Source organism: Chiloscyllium plagiosum, unplaced genomic scaffold (genome assembly GCF_037043375.1).
Source record: "Chiloscyllium plagiosum isolate Xiang-an unplaced genomic scaffold, Cpla_swu_hap1 HiC_scaffold_35, whole genome shotgun sequence".
Taxonomy (NCBI): domain Eukaryota; kingdom Metazoa; phylum Chordata; class Chondrichthyes; order Orectolobiformes; family Hemiscylliidae; genus Chiloscyllium; species Chiloscyllium plagiosum.
In genome coordinates, this window is record NW_028270173.1 from 17,648,343 (window position 1) to 17,671,040 (window position 22,698).

The following is a 22,698-nucleotide window of genomic DNA, read 5'->3' on the forward strand; positions in this document are numbered from 1 at the left end:
GGATCTCCCATCCACCGCCTCCAACCTCATAGTCCCACAACCCCGCACCTCCCGCTTCTACCTCCTGCCCAAAATCCACAAACCTGACTGCCCTGGCCGACCCATTGTCTCCGCCTGCTCCTGCCCCACCGAACTCATCTCCGCATACCTTGACACTGTCCTGTCCCCCATCAGTCCAAGAACTCCCCACCTCCGTTCGGGACACCACCCATGCCCTCCACCCGCTCCATGATTTTCCCTGTCCCTGTCCCTGTACACCTCCATCCCCCATCACGAAGGACTCAAAGCCCTTCGCTTCTTTCTTTCCCGCCGTACCGACCAGTACCCTTCCACTGACACCTTCCTTCGACTGACTGAACTGGTCCTCACCCTGAACAACTTCTCTTTCCAATCCTCCCACTTCCTCCAAACGAAAGGAGTAGCCATGGGCACCCGCATGGGCCCCAGCTATGCCTGCCTCTTCGTAGGATATGTGGAACAATCCATCTTCCGCAACTACACTGGCCCCACCCCCCACCTTTTCCTCCGCTACATCGATGACTCTATCGGCGCCGCCTCGTGCTCCCACGAGGAGGTTGAACAGTTCATCCACTTCACCAACACCTTCCACCCCGACCTCAAATTCACCTGGACAGTCTCAGATTCCTCCCTCCCCTTCCTCGACCTTTCTATTTCTATCTCAGGCGACCGAATCAACACGGACATCTACTACAAACCGACCGACTCCCACAGCTACCTGGACTACACCTCCTCCCATCCTGCCCCCTGTAAAAACGCCATCCCATTCTCCCAATTCCTTCGACTCCGCCGCATTTGCTCCCAGGAGGACCAGTTCCAAAAACGCACAACCCAGATGGCCGCCTCCTTCAAGGACCGCAATTCCCCCCCCCCCCCCGACGTGGTCGACGATGCCCTCCACCGCATCTCTTCCACTTCCCGATCCTCCGCCCTTGAACCCCGCCCCTCCAACCGCCACCAGGACAGAACCCCACTGGTCCTCACCTACCACCCCACCAATCTCCATGTACAGCGCATCATCCGCCGTCATTTCCGCTACCTCCAAACGGACCCCACCACCAAGGATATATTTCCCTCCCCTCCCCTATCAGCATTTCGTAAAGACCACTCTCCGTGACTCCCTCGTCAGATCCACACCCCCCACCAACCCAACCTCCACTCCTGGCACCTTCCCCTGCAACCGCAGGAGGTGCAAGACTTGCGCCCACACCTCCCCCCTCATCTCCCTCCAAGGCCCCAAAGGAAACTTCCATATCCGCCACAGATTCACCTGTACCTCCACACATATCATCTATTGCATCCTCTGCACCCGATGTGGCCTCCTCTATATTGGGGAGACAGGCCGGCTACTTGCAGAGCGTTTCAGAGAACACCTCTGGGACACCCGGACCAACCAACCCAACCACCCTGTGGCTCAACATTTCCATTCCCCCTCCCACTCCACCAAGGATATGCAGGTCTTTGGACTCCTCCATCGTCAGACCACAGCGAAACGACGGTTGGAGGAAGAATGCCTCATCTTCCGGCTAGGAACCCTCCAACCACAAGGGATGAACTCGGATTTCACCAGTTTCCTCATTTCCCCTCCCCCCAGCCTGTCTCAGTCAAATCCATCAAATTCAGCACCGCCTTCCTAACCTGCAATCTTCTTCCCGACCTCTCCGCCCCCACCCCAGTCTGACCTATCACCCTCACCTTGACCTCTTTCCACCTATCACATTTCCGACGCCCCTCCCCCAAGTCCCTCCTCCCTATCTTTTATCTTAGCCTGCTGGACAAACTTTCCTCATTCCTGAAGAAGGGCTAATGCCCGAAACGTCGATTCTCCTGTTCCCTAGATGCTGCCTGACCTGCTGCGCTTTTCCAGCAACACATTTCCAGCTCTGATCTCCAGCATCTGCAGACCTCACTTTCTCCTCATAGATGGGTTACAGTCAGGGGGAGGAAAGGGGACAGACAGACAGTGCAGAGATCCCCTGTGGACATTCCCCTCCGCAATAAGTATATTGTTTTGGATACTGCTGGGGGGGGGAATGACCTACCGGAGGGAAGCCATAGTGGTCAGTTTTCTGGCACTGAGCCTGACACTGGCCCAGAAGGGAAGGGGGCAGAATAGAAAAGCGCTAGTGGTAGGAGACTCAACTGTTAGGATAATTGATAGGAGAATTTGTGGTCAGGATCGGGATTCCCGGAAGGTATGTTGCCCCCCTGGTACCAGGGTCCGGGACGTCTCCGATCGGGTGTATAAGATTCTGAAAGGGGAGGGCGGACAGCCAGCAATCGTGTTACATATTGGCACCAATGATATAGCCAGGAAACGCATTGAGGATATAAAAAGTGATTTCATGGAGTTAGGGTGGAAGCTGCAGAGCAGGACAAACAGTAGTGTTCTCGGGTTTACTACCAGTGCCACAAGATAACGAGGCAAGGAACAGGGAGCTGGTGCAGCTTAACACATGGCTGCGCAGCTGGTGTAGGAGAGAGGGCTCCAGATATATAGATAATTCGGATGCCTTCTGGGGAAGGTGGGACCTGTACATGAAGGATGGATTGCACCTGAACTGGAAGGGGACCAATGTCCTGGGTGGAAGGTTTGCTCGAGTGGTTCAGGAGGGTTTAAACTAGTATGGCGGGGGGGGGGTGGGAACCTGAGCTGTATTCCGGTGGTGAGTGTTGAGCGGAGCAGCTTCTCGTCAAAAGAAAGACAGCTTACGTAAGGTGGAGGAAGCAAGGGTCTTGCTCAGCTCTAGAGGATTACAGGCAGGCGAGGAAGGAGCTTTCAAAAATGGTGAGGAGAGCCAGGAAGGGGCACGAAAAAGGCTTGGCAGGAAGGATTAGGGAGAATCCATAGGCATTTTACACATATGTGAGGAATAAGAGAATGATCAAAGAAAGAGTAGGGCCGATCAGGGATAGCATAGGGAACTTGTGTATAGAGTCTGAAGAGGTAGGGGAAGCCCTAAGTGAGTTTTTTGCTTCTGTCTTTACTAAAGAAAAGAACCTTGTAGTGAATGAAATCATTGAGGAGCAGGTAAACATGCTGGAACGGATACTGGAAGCTGAAAATTTTGTCAAACATTAAGATTGACAAGTCACCAGGGCAAGACCAGATTTGTCCTCGGCTGCTTTGGGAAGCGAGAAATTTGATTGCTTCGCCGCTTGCGAAGATCTTTGCATCCTCGCTCTCCACAAGAGTCCTACCTGAGGACTGGAGGGAGGCAAATGTAATTCCTCTCTTCAAGAAAGGAAATAGGGAAATCCATGGCAATTACAGACCAGCCAGTCTCACATCTGTCATCTGCAAGGTGTTAGAAAGGATTCTGAGGGATAGGATTTATGACCATCTGGAAAGGCAGGTCATGCCTCACAAATCTTATTGAGTTCTTTGAGGCTGTTACTAGACAAGTTGATGAGGGTCGTGCGGTGGATGTGGTGTATATGGATTTCAGCAAGGCATTTGATAAGTTTCCCCATGGTAGGCTCATTCAGAAGGTCAGGAGGAATGGGTTGCAGGGAAATCTAACTGTCTGGATACAGAATTGGCTGGTCAACAGAAGACAGCAAGTGATAGTGGAAGAAAGGTATTCTGTCTGGAGGTGAGTGGTGTTCCACAGGGCTCTGTTCTTGGGCCTCTACTCTTTTTTTTTTGTAATTTTTATTAATGACTTGGATGAGGAGATTGAAGGATGGGTTAGCGAGTTTGCAGATGAGACAAAGGTTGGAGGTGACATTGACAGGATGCAGAGATGGGCTGAGAGGTGGCAGCTGGAGTTCAACCTGGATAAATGCGAAGTGATGCATTTTGGAAGGTCGAACTTGAAAGTTGAGTACAGGATTAAAGACAGGATTCTTGGCGGTGTGGAGGAACAGTGGGATCTTGGTGTGCAGATACATAGATCCCTTAAAATTGCCACCCAAATGGACAGAGATGTTAAGAAAGCATATGGTGTTTTGCTTTCATTAACAGAGGGATTGCGTTTAAGAGCCGTGAGATCTTGTTGCAGCTCTATAAAACTTTGGTTTGACCGCACTTGGAATACTGTGTCCAGTTCTGGTCGCCCTATTATAGGAAAGATGTGGATGCTTTGGAGAGGGTTCAGAGGAGGTTTACCAGGATGCTGCCTGGAATGGAGGGCTTATATTACGAAGAGAGGTTGACTGAGCTCGGACTTTTTTCATTGGGGAAAAAAGAAGGAAGAGAGGGAACCTAATTGAGATGTACAAGATAATGAGAGGCATAGATAGAGTTGATAGCCAGAGACTTTTTCCCAGGGCAGAAATTGTTAACACGAGGGGTCATAGTTTTAAGCAGTTTGGCAGAAAGTATAGAGGGGATGTCAGAGGCGGGTTCTTTATGCAGAGAGTTGTGAGAGCATGGAATGTGTTGCCAACAGCAGTTGTGGAAGCGAGGTCATTGGGGATATTTGAGACTGCTGGACATGCATCTGGTCACAAATTTGAGAGTTCGTACATTAGGTTTACCCTACGTGAGGATCAATGGTCGGCACAACATCGTGGGCTGAAGGGCCTGTTTTTTTGCTGTACTGTTCTATATCTTGTTTTCTTTTTGGAGCTGGACCCATCTGAGCAGGTGCAGCACTCCTCCTTCATTCATACTGCACTGATTTTTGTGTCAGCCTTGATTTTTGTGCACTAGCCCTTAGATCTGAGCCTGGAATCTTGTTATTCAAGCGCAAGAGTGCCTGCAATGGAGTCACAGCTGACGCTTCATAAATACACTCACAATGTCAGTTGGCCAGACTCTATTGAAGAACATCGCAACTAAGCATGGAGCTAAAGGTGGTGGGTAGGTGCACAAGCCCTGGCTTTTCTTTTTGCTTTGCTTTGCCTGGAGGCGAACCAGCATTGTTCGTGCATCCCAGGCTGCAATGGGCTAACTCAGCACAGACTGTAGTAAGTGTAGTGCTGGAAAAGCGCACAACAGGTCAGGCAGCATCCAAAGAGCAGGTGAATCAACATTTTAGGCATAAGCCCTTCATCATGTTGTCTGACCTGCTGTGCTTTTCGAGCACTATAATCTCAACTCTGATCTCCAGCATCTGCAGTCCTCACATTCTCTACAGACTGATGTAAGAAGGGGTTGTCAGTATGATTAAATGGTTTGGAGATGCCAGTATTGACTGGGGTGTACAATTTTTTTGAAAAAAAAATCACAGGTGTATAATCCAACAGGTTCACTTTGAAGCACTAGCTTTTGGAGCGCTGCTCCTCCATCATAGAACATAGAAGAATACAGCACAGTACAGGCCCTTCGATGTTGCGCCGATCCAAGCCCACCTAACCTACACTAGCCCACTATCCTCCATATGCCTATCCAATGCCTGCTTAAATGCCCATAATGAGGGAGAGTCCACCACTGCTACTGGCAGGGCATTCCATGAACTCACGACTCGCTGAGTAAAGAACCTACCCCTAACATCTGTCCTATACCTACCCCCCCCGCCCTAATTTAAAGCTATGCCCCCTTGTAATAGCTGACTCCATACGTGGAAAAAGATTCTCACTGTCGACCCTATCTAAACCCCTAATCATCTTGTACGCCTCTATCAATTCACCCCTAAACCTTCTTTTCTCCAATGTAAACAACCCCAAGTGCCTCAGCCTTTCCTCATACGATCTTCCTACCATACCAGGCAACATCCTGGTAAACCTCCTGTGCACCCGTTCCTGTGCCTCCACATCCTTCCTATAGTATGGCGACCAAAACTGCACACAATACTCCAGATGCGGCCGCACCAGAGTCTTATACAACTGCAACATGACCTCAGTACTCCGGAACTCAATTCCTCTACCAATAAAAGCCAGTACGCCATATGCCTTCTTCACCGCACTATTTACCTGGGTGGCAACTTTCAAAGATCTGTGTACATGGACACCAAGATCCCTCTGCTCATCTACACTACCAAGTATTCGACCATTAGCCCAGTACCCCATCATCTTGTTACTCTTACCAAAGTGAATCACCTCACACTTAGCTACATTGAACTCCATTTGCCACCTTTCTGCCCAGTTCTGCAGCTTATCTATGTCCCGCTGTAACCTGCCACATCCTTCCTCACTGTCTACAACTCCTCCGACTTTCGTATCATCCGCAAACTTGCTCACCCAACCTGCTAACCCCTCCTCCAGGTCATTTATAAAAATGACAAACAGCAATGGTCCCAAAACAGATCCTTGCGGAACACCGCTAGTGACGGCACTCCAAGATGAACCTTTGCCATCAACTACTACCCTCTGTCTTCTTCCAGCCAGCCAACTCCTAATCCAAACCTCCAACTCACCCTCAATGCCATACCTCCGTATTTTTTGCAGTAATCTACCATGGGGAACCTTATCAAACGCCTTACTAAAATCCATATACACCACATCTACCGCTTTCCCCTCGTTCACCTCCTTAGTCACCTTCTCAAAGAATTCAATAAGGTTTGTGAGGCACGACCTGCCCTTCACAAAACCATGCTGACTATCCTTGATCACATTATTCCTATCCAGATGTTCATAAATCCTATCCCTTACAATTCTTTCTAAGATTTTGCCCACAACAGAAGTGAGACTCACCGGCCTATAGTTACTAGGGTTATCCCTACTCCCCTTCTTGAACAAGGGAACCACATTTGCTAGCCTCCAATCTTCTGGCACTACTCCTGTAGACAACGAGGACATAAAAATCAAGGCCAATGGCTCTGCAATCTCCTCCCTTGCTTCCCAGAGAATCCTAGGATAAATGCATTTATAATCTGGTGTTGTGATTTCGAAGTATGATTAAACTTAGCGATGATGTCTTAGCGACATCAGGTATTGAACTGTCTTTAAAAATTCCCTTTCCACAGACTGAGGTTGAACTAGCTTTTTAAAAATTTCATTCATTGGTTGTGGGCATTGCAGACCATTTATTCCCCATCCCCAGTTGCCCTTGAAGATGTTGGCGAGCTGCTGCCTTGAACCACTCCGGTCCATTTCCTGTATGCAGACCCTTCATGTTGTGTAGTGAGGGAGTCCAAGGATTTTGATCGTGATACTGTTATGACGGGGTAAACCTCTCTGCTAATTTAAACACAACACACGCTGAAGCTCACCTCATGCTATAATCTGTTAAATTTCAAGAGACAAAGAACTATCCCAAGAATCATTATTTAAAGAAAAAATTAACCATTTTTATGTTTTAATTCCAACAGAATATTAAAACAGCTGCTTACAACTCCTTTTAAAGCTATCTTTTTCCTCCCACTCTACAATAATGGTCCAATTAAATTCCCTCTTAAATTTATGGCAAATCACTTTCAAACCCAGTTGCCATCTTTGGATGTTGAACTTTTGTCTGGGTTTCCCTAGGCCGGGTTCGGTGTTCTGCACAATTTTTCTTATGGGCAGGTACCTTTTTTCAGAGAGCTATTTTGCTAGCAGTTGTTGGTGCTTGGCAGCTCTTTGCTGTTCTTCCTAACTGTTCAAAATGTCTGGTTGTACGTCCCGAAACATTGGATCATTTCATTGGTTTAATGTCATTCAAACAATAAAACAAATTTGGTTAGGTTTTGGTATCTGGGACATAATTTAATTTGGCCAATTTTGTGTTTGTTTTTGTACCATGGCAACACAGTCAACACAGTTATATTTTTCAATTGCTCAGTGCACACTGCTTTCAGTCCTTGTCAGCTTCCTTTCTCTTAAAGGTACAGTACACACCTATACCACCTGATTTTTTTTTGAGCTCTGTAGTTTACTGTGGGTGGGTTGCTGTCCGCAAAGCTGATTTGTAGTAATGTTGATTTTGTGCCCAGGAATAATGTTGACAGATGTGAAGTGCTTTGCAAAAAGTTCTGCTACTTCTGTCTCTGAAATGTGATCAATTACTAGCACAGCAGAATGCAACCTTTTTTGTTTTTGAAGTTTTGAGATTAAAAAGAAGGCTATGTTTTAAGTGTGATCTTTCCTGATAGCTTGCCATAGTATTTTTTTCAAAGTCTAGAAGTAATTCTGCTTCTGACTTGCTTGCCAACTTCATTTGAAAGCAGCTGCTAGACTGGATTATCCAATTTGTTTGTTTGATTTCTGGTCTGTCAGTTAGCTATCTGGGATGGGAGCAAGACTCTTGAGGTGTCGCCGTAGTGGTAAAGTCATTGCACTACTAATCAAAACTCCAGGGTAATGTTCTGAGGAACTGAATCCCACTTTAGGGCAATTTATTTAAAATTTATTTTTGGAAGGGTCTGGAATGAAAACATTAGTCTAATAGTGACCATAAAATCACTGATTTTTGTCATAAAAACACATCAGGAAAAGAAATTTGCCGCTCTTACCTGGTTTAGCTTACATGTAACTCCAGATCCACAGCGATGACATTGATTCGTAACTGCCCTCAGGAATTAGGATGGGAAATAAAAGTCTTGACAGCAAATGCTGTAGGTGGGCCTACACAGTCTTGAGAGTTGGGCCTTGGAGAACCGTAGTTCCTCGTAGCTGTTCTGTGTGCCTGGTTTTGTCGTGTGGAATATTAGATGAATTGGACTCCACCATAATTCCCCATCAGTTTAAATGTTCTGTTGCTTTTAAGCCTGTGCAAAGAAAATGCTAATGAATGCTAAATTAGATAAGATACTGGACAGCATTTGGCATTGCTCTAACCTATATCCTGTCAAAAGTTAACTTCAGGAGAGAAAGTTGCTAATATGCTAATGTCCTGTGTGAGGTAACTTTCATCAGAGACATAAATGCATTTGCATCTCGGCTGTGTACTCAAGGCCTTTGTAAACGGCTTTTGCAAGAATCCTCATGTGAAAGGACAGCACAACGAACATTTAAGTTAGCTCTAGAACATGTTAACTTGAATCAGTGAAAGGACAGTTAACCCAACTATGAACTGTCCTTATGTGGCAAACCAGTGTTCAGCTGGGATGCCTGCTTTATCTGGTTGAAACTTCAGAGTTGCTGCGTCAACTGACATATACTCTTGTCTCCTGGTTGGTCTCAGTGGGGAAAATGGACTGCTGTGCATCTTGACTTACTTTCAGTGATGACTTTTCCATATGTGCAGACAGCTGAAACTCTGCATTGTGGATTTTGTTTTTCTGTTAGAATTCAAATTTGCACAATAACTGCTGCAGGTGTGAAGTTAAAACCTTTAACCTAGTAATTGAATGTAATATCTGGATGTGAAATGTGAGGATGGGTTTTGAAATCTGCGCAAATTATTTGGTATACCATTTGGATTGATTTCTGCTTTGAGAAAATAGTTTACTGTAGGCTGGTTTTGAAGGGGAAAGTGGAAGGAGCAGTCACAGAAGATGGTAGTGTTATCAGAAGTTAAAAGTTGTCCTTTTTTTTTCTGAAATCAAACCTTTTGGTTCCTAGAGTGGCATTTAGTACTGTGCAGTTGCGTGTTTTAACTGAGTGAAGCAACCTGTTAACTTGGCTTAGTAATTGCTGAACAAAGGTCAGTACACCTAGTTCAATTACTTGGTTCAAATATTTCCATGTGTTTCCAAGAACACATTTCACAAAGTTGTATTCCTGCACATGCATAGCTGCTTGTCGTGGTTTGAAAAGTACAGTTGGAGGTATTGGCTTGCTCTCTATTTAGAGCAGGGATTAGACTTACTGCTTGCAATCCTTCCGTATCTGTTTCTTGTCTCTGAATCCTTTTGGTTCCTCAATCCTATCTCTGCTGTGTGGTTGTTGGCTTAGTGGGTTGAAGGTGGTTTACTGGAAAAGTCATCCTTCCCAGGAAGAAGATAAATCTGTATGCCACGTGAATACTACTTAAGTTGGATTTGGACTTGACCATAATTGCCCATCATTATATATAATGTTATGTTGCTTTTAAGCTTGCACAAAGAAAATGATAATGAATGTTAAATTAGCCACGATACTACACAGCTGTGCACCTGTACCCTGTCAAAAGTTGAGAACTTCAGGAGAGATATTGAGAAAATTGACTACGTGAGAGTTAATGAAGTTGACTTTATATGTTAGAATGTACACTAATATTCGAAATGAGGTAACTAGATTTGGAATCCAATGTCTGACTGAGGCAAGAATGTTGTACTCTAGCCCCATGGTCTGCCACAGTACAAGGCAGTTAGTTTTAAAAGGTTTTGATGTTTTTGGTAGGACTTTCCCAAGCCAGCGTTACGTTTTTGACTGAACTGCAATGACATCTGCCTTGGCTTGAACTCTGAACTCCATAGATTTGCTATTGTAAGCTATGCCTGACACATTTCCATTTAAAAGAAGCTTCATCTTCCATTTTAAATAAAAAGTTGATATTGAAAATTCTCAGGCCATATTAAACTACTTGCAATGTTTTGCAAAGAACAATTTCCTTAACATTTTCTCGTGTTTGTCTCTATCCATCAAACTGACATCTAAAAAGAGATTAATCACTTATTTCATTGGATAGAGCTCTTGAGGATAGTGGAATCAAGGGTTATGGGGATAAGGCAGGAACAGGATACTGATTGAGGATGATCAGCCATGATCATCATGAATGGTGGTGCTGGCTCGAAGGGCAGAATGGCCTACTCCTGCACCTATTGTCTATTGACTGTGTATGAATTGACTACTTGCCTGCAACAGTGACCATTCTACAAATAATTCAAAGGCTGTGATGTATCTTGATGTGTTATTAATCTGTAAGGTATTGTACAAACAGAAGTTTGACTTTACTGTATGATTTGTTTACCATTAACTATTTTTTGTGTATTTGAAAATTCTCGTTGCTATTTAAGTCTTCCCTCAATTTTATCCTGTTCCACTTTCTGGCTATTCTGATAGGCAAAATCAAGGATTTGTTTCCTTTGTCTCATTCTTACTGAAAACTAATATTGCATTGCTGAACAAAGATGTGAATAATTACAGTTGAAATGAGCATGCTAGCTTTTGTATACTTTTGTAAAACCTACTTCCTTTTTGATTTTATTAAAGACCCTGTGTGTTTGTGGATCTGGTGCTGAAACAAATGGACTGTTTTGTCCTGAATGCTGAAGAGTTTGTTAGAGCTGCGCTGGTTAAGGCAAGTGAGGAGTACTGTCTCTCTCCTAATTTGTACCTTTTTTTTGTAGTTGATGAACAGTAGTCAAAAAGCAAGTTTTCTTGCCTCCGTATTCCTAGTTTCTGACCTGCTGTTTATAGCTGCAGTATTTGTGTGGTGAGTCCAATTGTGTTTCTGCCGAATGATAACCCTCAGGATTTTGGTAGTGGGGGATTCAGTGTTGGTAATGACACTAAATATCAAGAGCAGTGATTTTTTTTTTAAGATGGTCATTACCTGGTATGAATATTCATTGCCATTTGTCATCCCAAGCCTGCATGTTGTCCAGATCTTGTATGTAAATATGGACTGCTTCAGTGTCTGAGGAGTTGTGAATGGTGCTGACTACTGTGCAATTATTGTTGAACATCCATACCTCTAAACTTATTGATGCACAGGTGGTCACTGGTGATGAGCTCAAGATGGTTGGGTCTAGGACACCACCCTGAAATTCCTGCAGAGATGTCCCAGAGCTGAGATGAGTGACCTCCAACAACCGCAACCATCTCATGTGACAGGTATGACTCCAACCAGCAGAAAGTTTGCCTCCTGATTCCCATTGATTCCAGTTGTGCTAGGGCTCCTTGACGCCACACTTGGTCAAATGCAGCTTTAATTTAACCTCTCCCGACCTGTGGAATTCAATACTAATGTTCATGTTTGTACCAAGACTGCAATTAAGACAGGAGTTGGGTGGCCCTGGCAGAACCAAAACTGGGCATCACTGATCAGGTGTTGGTGGCACAATGGATAACACCTTTTAATCACTTTACTGATGATCAAGCGTAGACTTGGGCGGTAATTGGCCAGTTTGGATTTGAACTGCTTTTTGTGTGCAGTATATACTTGAGCAATTTTCCACATTCTAACTGTATTGGAACAGCTTGGCTAGGGGAATATGAGGTTCTGGAGCACAAGTCTTTACTACTACAAGAAAGTTGTCAGGGCCTGGCTTTGCAGTATCCAGTGCCTCCAATCATTTCTTGATGTCATGTAGAGTGAATTGAATTGGTTAAAGACTAGCATCTGAGAGGCTGGGGACCACTGGAGGTGGTTGGTACTTGCAGCTGAGTAATGTGTTGGCCTGATGAGTTGAGGTCGTCTTTCATTTGAGCATTGAGATATTTGTGGAGCCGCTGCTTCTAATGAGTTATTACTGGTCCTCCCCATTCACAAGAACTTAGAGCTGAGCTCAATAGATCAGACTTTATCACTTGGTTCTTAAGTTTCACACACTAGCTTGATCATGTCATTAGATTGAAACTTTAATTTTTGGGCATACCAGGTGCTGCTCTTGGCATGCCCTCCTGTACTGTCCATTGAACCTAGGACTTCAGGCTTGGAGGCAGGAATGCTACCACTGCCATAAGAATCCATAATATTTGGTCTTTCAATCAAATAAAACCTTCACTATAGAGAAATTTGTTCAGCATATGTTGCAATCTTTTTAAGATGCTGTCACTTAAACATAGGAAATAAGAGCCCGCCCTGCCATTCATTAGTTTCTTATCTAACTCAGTGCCCTGTTCTCTACCTTCTCCCCATATCCTCCTATCTCGTTTTCCTTAAGAACTATTTTCAACTCCTTTTGAAGATATTCAGTTTTTTTTTGTTTACTGCTTTCTGTGACAGAATTCCACAGGCTTGTCACTTTGGATGATGAAATATCTCTTTATCTCAGTCCTAAATGGCCTTTCCTGCATTTTCAAACTGTGACCCCGCTTCTGCACTCCTTTGTCATATTACAAGCAAGGTACTCCAATATATATGGTCCGAATCACTTTTATTTTTGGGAATGAGTAAGTAGATGAGTGAATGACCTGTATCCTTTTGGAATGCTGAGATTTATACTTCTGTGCTTTAATGCTAAGGTTGCTAATGGAAGTGTTGCTGGATGAGACCTTGGAGTGCAGGTTGAAAATGGGAGTCCCAAGTAGATAGGACATTGAAAAAGGCATTTGGTATGCTTGCCTTTTATGGTGCATTGATTATAGTAGTTAGGAGGACATGTAACAAGAGATTGGTTGGGTCACCTTTTGAAACTCTGCGTTCAGTTTGGCCTCCTTGATATAAGAAGGATGTTGTGAAACTTGAAAGGATTCAGAAAAGATTTGCAGGGAAGTTGCCAGGGATTTGGCTACTTTCCCTGGAGTGTTGGAGGCTCTGGTGAAGGGCCTGGATAGGGTGAATGAATAGCTAAGGTTTTTTTTCCCGGGGTGGGGTGTCAAGAACTAGAGGGCATAGATTTAAGGTGAGGGAATGATACAAAAAGGCAAATTTTTCATGGAGTGGTGTGTGCATGGAACAAGTCACCAGAAGGAGTGGTGGAGACTGATAGCTATACAGATGACTTTCAAATGTTAAAGGGTTTAGAGAGATGTGAGCCAAATGCTGGTAAGTTGGACTTGTTTGTGCTGACCAGATAGCCTAAAAGCCTTTCTATGCTGTACAGCTCTATGACTCTATCTATACCAAATTTTAGCGTGGAGTCTTGATTAGTTTGTTTGGAGTGCCAGTTTGAGAGAACAGTATATTAATGTCAATTTGTATTCTTGTTAGTTTACAATCTTCCCATGCTATAGAACTCCCTTTAAATCTGCTTCAACGATCTATTGTGTCAGAAAAGCCTGTGAAGCATTCATGTGAGTTTCGGCATGATGAACTAGTTAAATGCTTCATATATGAAGTATCTGTCACTTAGTTGGTCTTAAGGTTAGCTTTGGAATTGGTTAAAGGCTTTCAGTAATAGTATTTATAGAGTCATGGTCATACAGTATGGAAACAGACCCTTCAGTCCAACCCGTCCATGCTGAACAAGATTCCTGAACTAAACTAAGTCCTACTTGCCTGCATTTAGCCCATATCCCCCTCAACCTTTCCTATGAATGTACCTGTCCAAATGTTTTAAATGTTCTAACTGTACTGTAGTCATATTTCTACAGCACCTTCCAAAGTGGTAAAATGTTCCAAGGCAATTCACTGAAGCAAACCAAAGTACAAGCTACGTGAGATGCGTAGAGGTGACGGTCTTTCAGAGGCTCTCTTAAAGAAGAAAGAGGTGAAGTGGTTTTGGACAAAGAATTCCAGAGGTTGGGGCTCATGGCTGAAGGCATAGCTGTCAATGGTGGAATGGTTATGAAAGATGCTCAGACATGAATTGGAGGACAACAAAAACTTAGGTTGTCAGGCTGGAGTATTGTCCCGTTTTCCTATTCCCTTATCAGTGGAAACAAACAGTATGGCTTAACCACCTTCATCTTTGCTCTGGGCCCTGGAGAGAGACAGCGATTGCCCATGTGCACAGCGACATGAGTTCTGTCTTCTCTAGTACAGCAGGTTCTTAAGGCGTTGTTTAGTTGTTTACAGGGAGCGGCAGCCAAATCATCTGGCATTATATAACAGATGCTTTTAACTTGTGGACTGACATTACATAATGTATGCTTTTTACCTTGTTAACCCACTACCCTTCCCTCCACCTCGTTGTTTACTGTAAGTTCTTATCTGGTTGAAGTCCTGCTAGCTGAGCCTTTGTCACGCAACACAAAACGTAACTCTTTTCTACCTTTAATACATTTTCACAGGAGAAATTTGCAGCCAAAGAGCGGTGTAAGTCTGAACGTGATTTGAGATAGGTGCAGGGAGACGAGGAGGAAAGACTATGGATTTTGGATGTATGTTTTCTCGCTCAACTGGAAGATTCATTTTCAGATGTTTGATCTGTAGACTAGGATTAGGATTTTCAGACTGAAGTGTTTAATTAGTAGCTAGTGTACGTCTATATGTGAGGATGATAGGCATATGGGACCTGGTGTTAATAAAGGCATGGGCAACAACATATTGAGTGACTTCATGTTTGTGGAGTCTAGAAGACAGGAAGCCAGCTAGGAGTTTATTTTAGGTGTATCGTGCAGGGGTAAATGATTGTATCCAAAGCTGTAGACAAGTTGAGAAGGACAATGTCTCACCAGCTAGCATTTGTGATTTTGGGTTTTTCTTTGAATGTATGGCGAACGCATGATTGGAATGTTCAAATATCCATTTCTGGGGGAGAAAGCCAGTTTGCGAGATAATCAAGGTGGTCATTGTAGACTAGCCTTTTCAAGTTCAGGTTGATATCCCATTTTATGGTAGATCACTTGCATGATGCAGTCAACCAAAGAAATTCATGTTAGATGTAACAAGAGTCTTGGCTTCTGAACTCCATAGCCACAGCTTCTCTGTTGCAACAAAGATTTGTTTTCGAGTCCTTGTATGGCTAGTGACAATGTTTAGCAAGAAAGCCAGACCATCAGGAAGGGTCTTACATGAAGCATTTACTAGATATGTGTGGTCAATACAAAATGAATGGGTTCTCAAGAAAGTTAGTGTTATGAGGAATTTGCTTGAGGAAGCTCATGTTTGAGCATGTGATGTGAATGCGTTGAGGCAGTATTTGGAAAAAAATGAAACTCCAGAATATATGGGCAGTATTTTAAAAAAGGCTGGCTTTTCCATAGGGCAGACAGTGAGAGCAATGCAGAAAAGATGGTTCATAATGGGCCGACCTTGAGATAGAGGATGGATGAACAACCTGTTTATAATGTCAGCGGAATCATGGGTTGTTTTTTTTTGAATAGTGGGAGGACCACTTGGAGGAAAACCATTAATGATATTGGCTAATATGGAGACCAGAAGTTTATTCACGAGTTTAGTGAAAATAGTGCAGAAAGTAGGGCTTGGATCTTGTGGACAGGGTGAACTTTGAAAGGGAAAGGAGCTGAGTAAAGCACATGGGAAAATGAAAATTTAGGGCTGGGTAGTGGGGGAACTTAAATATCATGCTGTTAATGCTCTTAACTGGCACCTTTTCTTTAATTAAAAAGACCTAAGGTACCTCAAAGAGCACTATATAATGAGATAAAAGACTAATCTACATGACTAAATATAATTACGGAAGCATAAAAAACAATTAATGGATTTCTTTTGAGGGTTGTGGTGTTGAAGATCAGAAGGGGGAAAACCTTTTTTGTGTTATGGACCAGACCACACACCCTCAACATTTTAAAATAGCCCAGACCCTAACTTTGCTAGTTGTTGTAAGCAGGTGTAAGTAGATATTCCAGGAGTGATACAGCTGGCCCAACTGCTGCTTTTTAAACAATCCAGAATTTTGTTTGCAAGATTACAGAATGAAACACACAGAACAAAATACCAAATAACTTAACCTATCTGAAAACCCAACAAATTATCCCAACTTAATGATGCTGTTCCAAATTTCTGCAGCAATCTCCATAAATCTCCTGGGGGGGAAAAAAAAATCAAACACATGGTCTTACAGGATAGAGAGAGCGAGATGGCAGAGATTCAGCAGGGAATACCCTTCTATGGTTTCTTTGACCAGCAGACTCTGCTTGCTGTGACCTGATAAAGGGCTTTTGCCTGAAATGTCGCTTTTACTGCTCCTCGGATGCTGCCTGAACTGCTGTGCTTTTCCAGCACCATTTCTAATCTAGACTCTTGCTGTGAACAGCCAGACTGCTAAAACCAAAGCAAAGAAAAGCGCAGCTGGGAGAACTGGCCACTCTCCTTTTCATTGTACAAGCTTTTTTAAACTTGAAAGCCTTTCTGCCTGAGGCAGTGTCTGTTGGCTATAACAAATTAGCCCTAAAACCCATCCAAACTAGACATAGCAGCAACTCTACCTTGTACAACACTGTTGTGTCTGTAGCTTTGTTCTCATCAGCTGGTCTCACACAAGCATTCAGGTTGACTCTGATCCCAGCAGGATTTAGTGTGACTCTTAGCTGGTGTTTTCTCTTTTTTTTGTTTTCCGGCTCCAAGGCAGTGAAAGGAGTTCATCTGCCTCTACAATGTCCAAGTCTTTTCCTAACCTTCAAAAGGTGTGTAGTTGACCAGAGGAAGTAATGAGAGAGAGATCTGGGTCCCTATAACAGCTGAAAGAGTGAAAGCCAACAGCTGTTCTGCGGTACCAAGTGTCCACTTTTCATCTTGGCTGCAAGGTGATTTCAACATCGCGTGGGTCCTCTTCGTCCCCAGCCCCCTCCAATCACTGAATTGAATGTGGAATTAGTAATGGGATTAAGAATTAGAAGAAAAAAATGAAGCCATCTCTTCGTTACAGTGGTTCACTTAAGGGGGGGGGCAGTTGTTATGAAGTTGAAGGAGTGTACTGTGCCTTGGAGAGAGTGTGTGGCTTTGAAATGATGAAACCCCTTTTTTTTTCCCCCTCTTCAAACAGACTTTATCAGAATAGCATTCCCTATTTCCACCTTATGCATGATAGTATTATTCCTGCATCTTTTCTACTGCGTTCTTTGCTCCTGAGACAGTTCATTAACCTATCCCACTCCAAGTACTTCCCCATTGTTTAATATATTTTGAGGCACATCAAACTTCATGACATCTGGATTTGATTCCTCACTCTGTGGGCCAATAATTAACATCTGTTTCTCCAGTTCCTGGTCTCTAATGTTTCAACGTATACACATGACCTACCCAATACAGTTGTTTTTCCCCCCAATCTGGCATCTTTACCAGATAGTTTACCTGACTGAACTTTTTCTCAACTTTGATAGGGACCACTGAACCTGGCTTTGAAGGGATCTCCTACCACAATGCTAATGCATCATCCCCACAGGAAAACACCCGAATTCTGCTTTGTTCTATGCTGTACCCTCTTCAGGTGCTGTTTAACTAACTCACCTACCCAATTTTAATCCCTCCTCCTCAGGTACCTTATCTAAGCATGAGGTCTCCAATTTCGGTCTTGGCAATTTCTTTTTGAAATTAAGGCCTTTTCATTCACTTCAACTCAAAGGGAGTGAACTGAGTAGATTCATTTGGGGCATCTCTAACGGTAAACAATATGAATGGGGTATCTTTATCCTCATCGTTCGGGTAATCCTGACAATGCCCTCTTAACATGGTCTGATGCCATTTTTCCAAAGCTCCCTTGGATTCAGTATCTAATCTGTTTTTGTTCAAACCTGCAAATACTTTAGAATTCAGTTAATGTGGCAGACTGGATATAACCGTCTTTATTCAGACTTAGTGGTACCTTTTTTTAGTCCTTTTTGTATTTAGAAAACATTTAATCTTGTAATTGTTATTTGGATAGAAGCAGAACCATCAACACTGGCTCTATTTTTAACTATGACTGTGGTTAGCCTGATCAGCTTCTCTTTCATGTTTTAATGTTACGACTAAATTTGAGCAGTTCATACTTGACCTAATGCCCTCCCACAAAGACTTTCAGTAGTTCAGTGTAACAGCACTGTCATTTGTTTCCTTCTGTTCTCTATCAACCTCTGCTCCCACCAAGTGGATCTTTTTTTTTGTGCTTTTTGTTGGTTTTGCTCTGTTGCTCTCCTTTTTATTTTTGCTTGATATTTTCCATCCCATGCTGTACTTGTACTTCCCACAAGCTTTCTCCTTTTTGTTATCTGTTCCCTACTTAATCCAGTGTAAGGCCCACAACTTTATTCCACTAGGTTATCATACAAAAGATTATAGTGTCATAGATGAGAAGATTTGGAACACGAGTAGGTCATTCGTCCTGTTGAGTCTGCTTTACCACACCGTTAGATTATGGTTGATCATCTACCTCCGTGTTGTTTTCCTTTACCATCTCCATATCCATAGATGTAATTAGTCCCCTGAAAGTTTTCACTTCCCTCCCTGCCCCTCAAGGCATTTTGGCTGTTATGGTTACATGCATATAATGGCTCTTCAGAGTGATAAACTGCATAAACACTCCTTAAGAAATTATCTATGGCCTGCAGCTGGGGGTTACATTTGTGCCAAATTTCAGTCCTTGCTGTTTGAGACTGAGGTCCCTGATAGAATCCAGGTTGGTTGCCTGGTTTGCCTGAGCATCCCTGTTTTTAAGGGATGCTCAGACTTCTTAACACATCTGTCTGTTCTATAACTCTGTTGGTAACTTAGCATGAAATGTTGAATAACACCAGTTTATTCTCTAAGCAGTGTACTGTATTCATGCTCTCAATGTTGTCTCCTTTTAAAATGTTAAAGCAAGATGTTGGCTTTAGCTTTGCAGAACATCATTTAGTTTGCAGGTATGACCATGGGCTTCTGGAATTTGTAATTTTAATTTTTCACCTTATAATACTGGTATTTGCATTCTTAACCTGCTGCAGTGTTCCAGTTCCATTAGAAATTGGATTCCACAAACTTAGGATTTTTGCACTAGACACTTGGAGGCCGCTGGACTCAACAATTGTATTCGATTGTAGACCGTTTAACTGTTGCCCCATTTTGTTTCTTTCTGTTTTACATATTTTGGTTCATCTCTTTTTTTTGCTTTTGTGCACAAATGTAGCTGATGATATCGTAGGCCCATCTTCTGTTTGTCTTGATGCTTTGCCATTCTCATTTAGCCCTGGAGGACTCTTCTGCCACTCAGTCTCTTCAGTCTTTCGTCCTGTTGCAGAATTTCTTTTTTTCCTTCTGTCCTTGTCCCACCCCTTGCTCAAAGCTGAAGAGTTGCATACTTAGTGTTTAATTGTTTCTTCCTCTTTCCACTGTATCCTGACCTGTGAGTATTTCCACCGTTTCCTGCTTTTTTTTTTTGTTTTGTTTAACTTTGGTTTCATCTTGGCCCTGAAGTGCTACCATGATTTGAATTATATATTTAGCAAGCATGCAGTTCATGCCCGAATGACATGCTGCGAGATTCTATATATTGCTATTTAATATTATTCTTGCTGTTGCTTAGTTGCAGTTCCTTTCAAAGAGAATGGATTTGTCTTTACCTGGTGTGATTTAAATACATATGTTCAAGCATTTAACATGTGACCTGTTTCTGCTAGATACAGAGGTTGTTGCAAGATTCCATAAGTGGAGTGTTAATGATGGCTTGGATCATCTCCAAGGTTTTGATAGTCTCTAACGACTGGAGCTAAGCTTGAATTACTTGTGTAATACTTAAAACACAGGTGTTTTTAGCACCTTGTCCAATCTCATGTTGCTTTTTTGTGTCTGAGATTTTTAATTTGGTTATTTTTGCATTCAGTCTATAGCTGCTGTGTGTATGGCTAGAGTATTTTGTAACTTTTTTTTGTCTGCTGTGACGTGAGATGCTGAATAGGATTTGATTAAGCTGATGAATATAGAATTGGTATCTGAGGTTATGATGTTTCTAACCCAATTTAACAGCAGCACAAACCTCGGCATTGCTGAAAAAAAAATTGTCCAAAGACTTTTAGCTTGTATTTGTCAGGACGGTTCACAAATGTCAATGAAGAGAAGGAACAACATTCCTACTGAGAAGGATGTAATGTTTGGTACAGAAGTGGTCATGGAGAGTGTACTTATTTATACTCATGATTTGGAGAATGCTGGTGTTGGACTGGGGTGTACAAAGTTAAAAATCACACAACACCAGGTTATAGTCCAACAGGTTTAATTGGAAGCACACTAGCTTTCGGAGTGACGCCTGATGAAGGAGCGTCGCTCCGAAAGCTAGTGTGCTTCCAATTAAACCTGTTGGACTATAACCTGGTGTTGTGATTTTTAATTTATTAATACTGACAGTTAACAAACAGCCAAGTTTTGTTTAGATTGAAAATTACTAGATTGCTCGGAGTGGCTGCCACCTATTGTGTTGAATTGCAATTGTCACAGTGCCTGCGCATTTTTTTTGTCAGCAAAGGACAGGACCCTGTGTATGAATAAATGTAGGTCTTGGTGCGCATGCACGCCCAGCTGACCTTTCTAAGTGCATCCACATGCTGAATTAGCCAGTTGCAGGATTGCATCTAATGTCGGTTTGATCAGTTTTTAAAAAAGTTTATTCTTGCAAGTCATATATTGAGTACAAGATAAAAGCATGGTCAAAATCAGTGTTTTCAATACTGCAAGCATCAATCCAGTTTTTTTTTGGGAGATGCACTGAATATCAGTACTGTTTGTGTGTCATCACCTTTAAATTATTCCCACTACATGTAATCAGCAAGCACTATAACCATTCTGCCTTTGCCGCAGTTTCACTAGGCTTAACCTGAATTTGAAGCAGACCAATCTCTGTTTACACTATCCACTTTCACTTTCACAAGTTTCAGTCACCCAGATGTTGCCACTTAACAGAACTGAGAAAAATCACTCAGTTTTTAGAAAGCCTGTGTATGAGATTTATTTTTACCACCTTGGAGGGTTTGATTTGTGGTAACCGCTTTTATTCTGCTATTGGCAGTGAATACTCTGGCAGATGGCTTGTTGAGATTTTCCATCCAGGTTATGAGCAATGATAGCTACACTGAGGCATGTGCAGTCTCATATAATTACCTAAATGGATACAGACATACAGAATTTGATCACGTTCTCCCCAAATTGCAGCTTATTTTGAGCATTGAGAAGTTTCCAGTAACTTAAGTTGGATGATCTTGCTGAGCTTTTTGATTGTGCATCATTGGTGACCTTGCCCATTTCCATTTTTTAATAAAACTGCCAATAATGCATTTTAAATTCATGTTTGCAGCACCTGTACATTTCCTGAACTAACCAGGTGTTCCCTGAAAAATGACTCCGTATTTACACCAATCATGGAGTTCAAAAGCTCCTGAGAAGATTTGCAGCTCAGGTTGAGGTTCTGGATGTAGGTTTGCTCGCGGAGCTGTAAGGTTCGTTTTCAGAAGTTTTGTCACCATACTAGGTAACATCAGTGAGCCTCCAGATGAAGCACTGGTGGCATGGCCCACTTCTATTTACTGTTTTTAGGTTTCCTTGGGTTGGTGATGTCATTTCCTGTCGTAACATAGTTCCCTGTGCTTTTTCTCCAGGCGGTGGTAAATGGGGTCCAGGTCTGTGTTTGTTGCTAGAGTTCTGGTTGGAATGCCACACTTCTAGGAATTCTCATGCGTCGCTTTCTTTTGGCTTATCCAAGGATGGGTGTGTTGTCCTCGTCAAAGTGGTATCCGTCCTTTGTCGCTGAGAAATCGGTGGATTGTGTTTATTTTTGAATACGCTATATAGGTGGTTTTCCTCTGCTCTGTGTAGTCCCTCTGTGCTGCAGTGTGTGGTGGCTCATTTAAATAGTGTTCTGTTGTAGCTTTGTTTGTGGGTGTTGGGATGATTGCTTCTGTAGTTCAGTATTTGGTCAGTACGTGTTTTCCTGTCGATGTAATTTTGTCAAAGCCGAATGTCATTTACAAGAACTGTAACAAACACTACATTGGACATACAAGCAGAAAACTAGCCACGAGGATGTATGAACACAAAAAGACATGACTCACTCTCACCAGTATCCTTACATACAGATGAGGAAGGACACCACTTTGACTGGGACAACGCATCCATCATAGGACAAGCCAAACAGGTGCGTGTGAGAATTCCCAGAAGCCTGGCATTCCAGTTGGAACTCTATCAAGCCATACCTTGACTTGGACCCCATTTACCACCCTCTGAGAGAAAAAAAAACAGGTTGTCATGTCGCCACAGGAAATGACATCAACCCAAGGAAACCTAAACACAAATAGAAAGCAGGCCATGCCACCAGTGCTTCATCCAAAGACTTGCTGATGTTTAGTATGGCGACTAAACATCTGAAAACAAACCTTCCAGCTCAGCGAGCAAACCTACATCCAGAACTCCTGACTGTGTTATTCTTAGGACTGATC

General features: G+C 43.0%; 1 protein-coding gene across 8 annotated transcripts in view; it reads left to right on the plus strand.

Moving 5' to 3' along the window:
* LOC122541410 (protein PRRC2A-like) overlaps positions 1-22,698 on the plus strand; it is a 139,698-nt gene that overhangs the window by 12,933 nt on the left and 104,067 nt on the right. The window contains exons 1-2 of one of the 8 annotated variants that reach the window (XM_043678162.2): positions 10,960-11,047; positions 11,464-11,583. The exons of 6 other annotated variants lie outside the window; for them this stretch is intronic. The gene's annotated coding sequence lies outside the window, so the exon portion shown is untranslated. Of the gene's footprint in view, positions 1-10,959; positions 11,048-11,463; positions 11,584-22,698 lie in introns of those variants that run through there. One more of the 8 variants, XM_087979327.1, reaches the window with a different exon arrangement.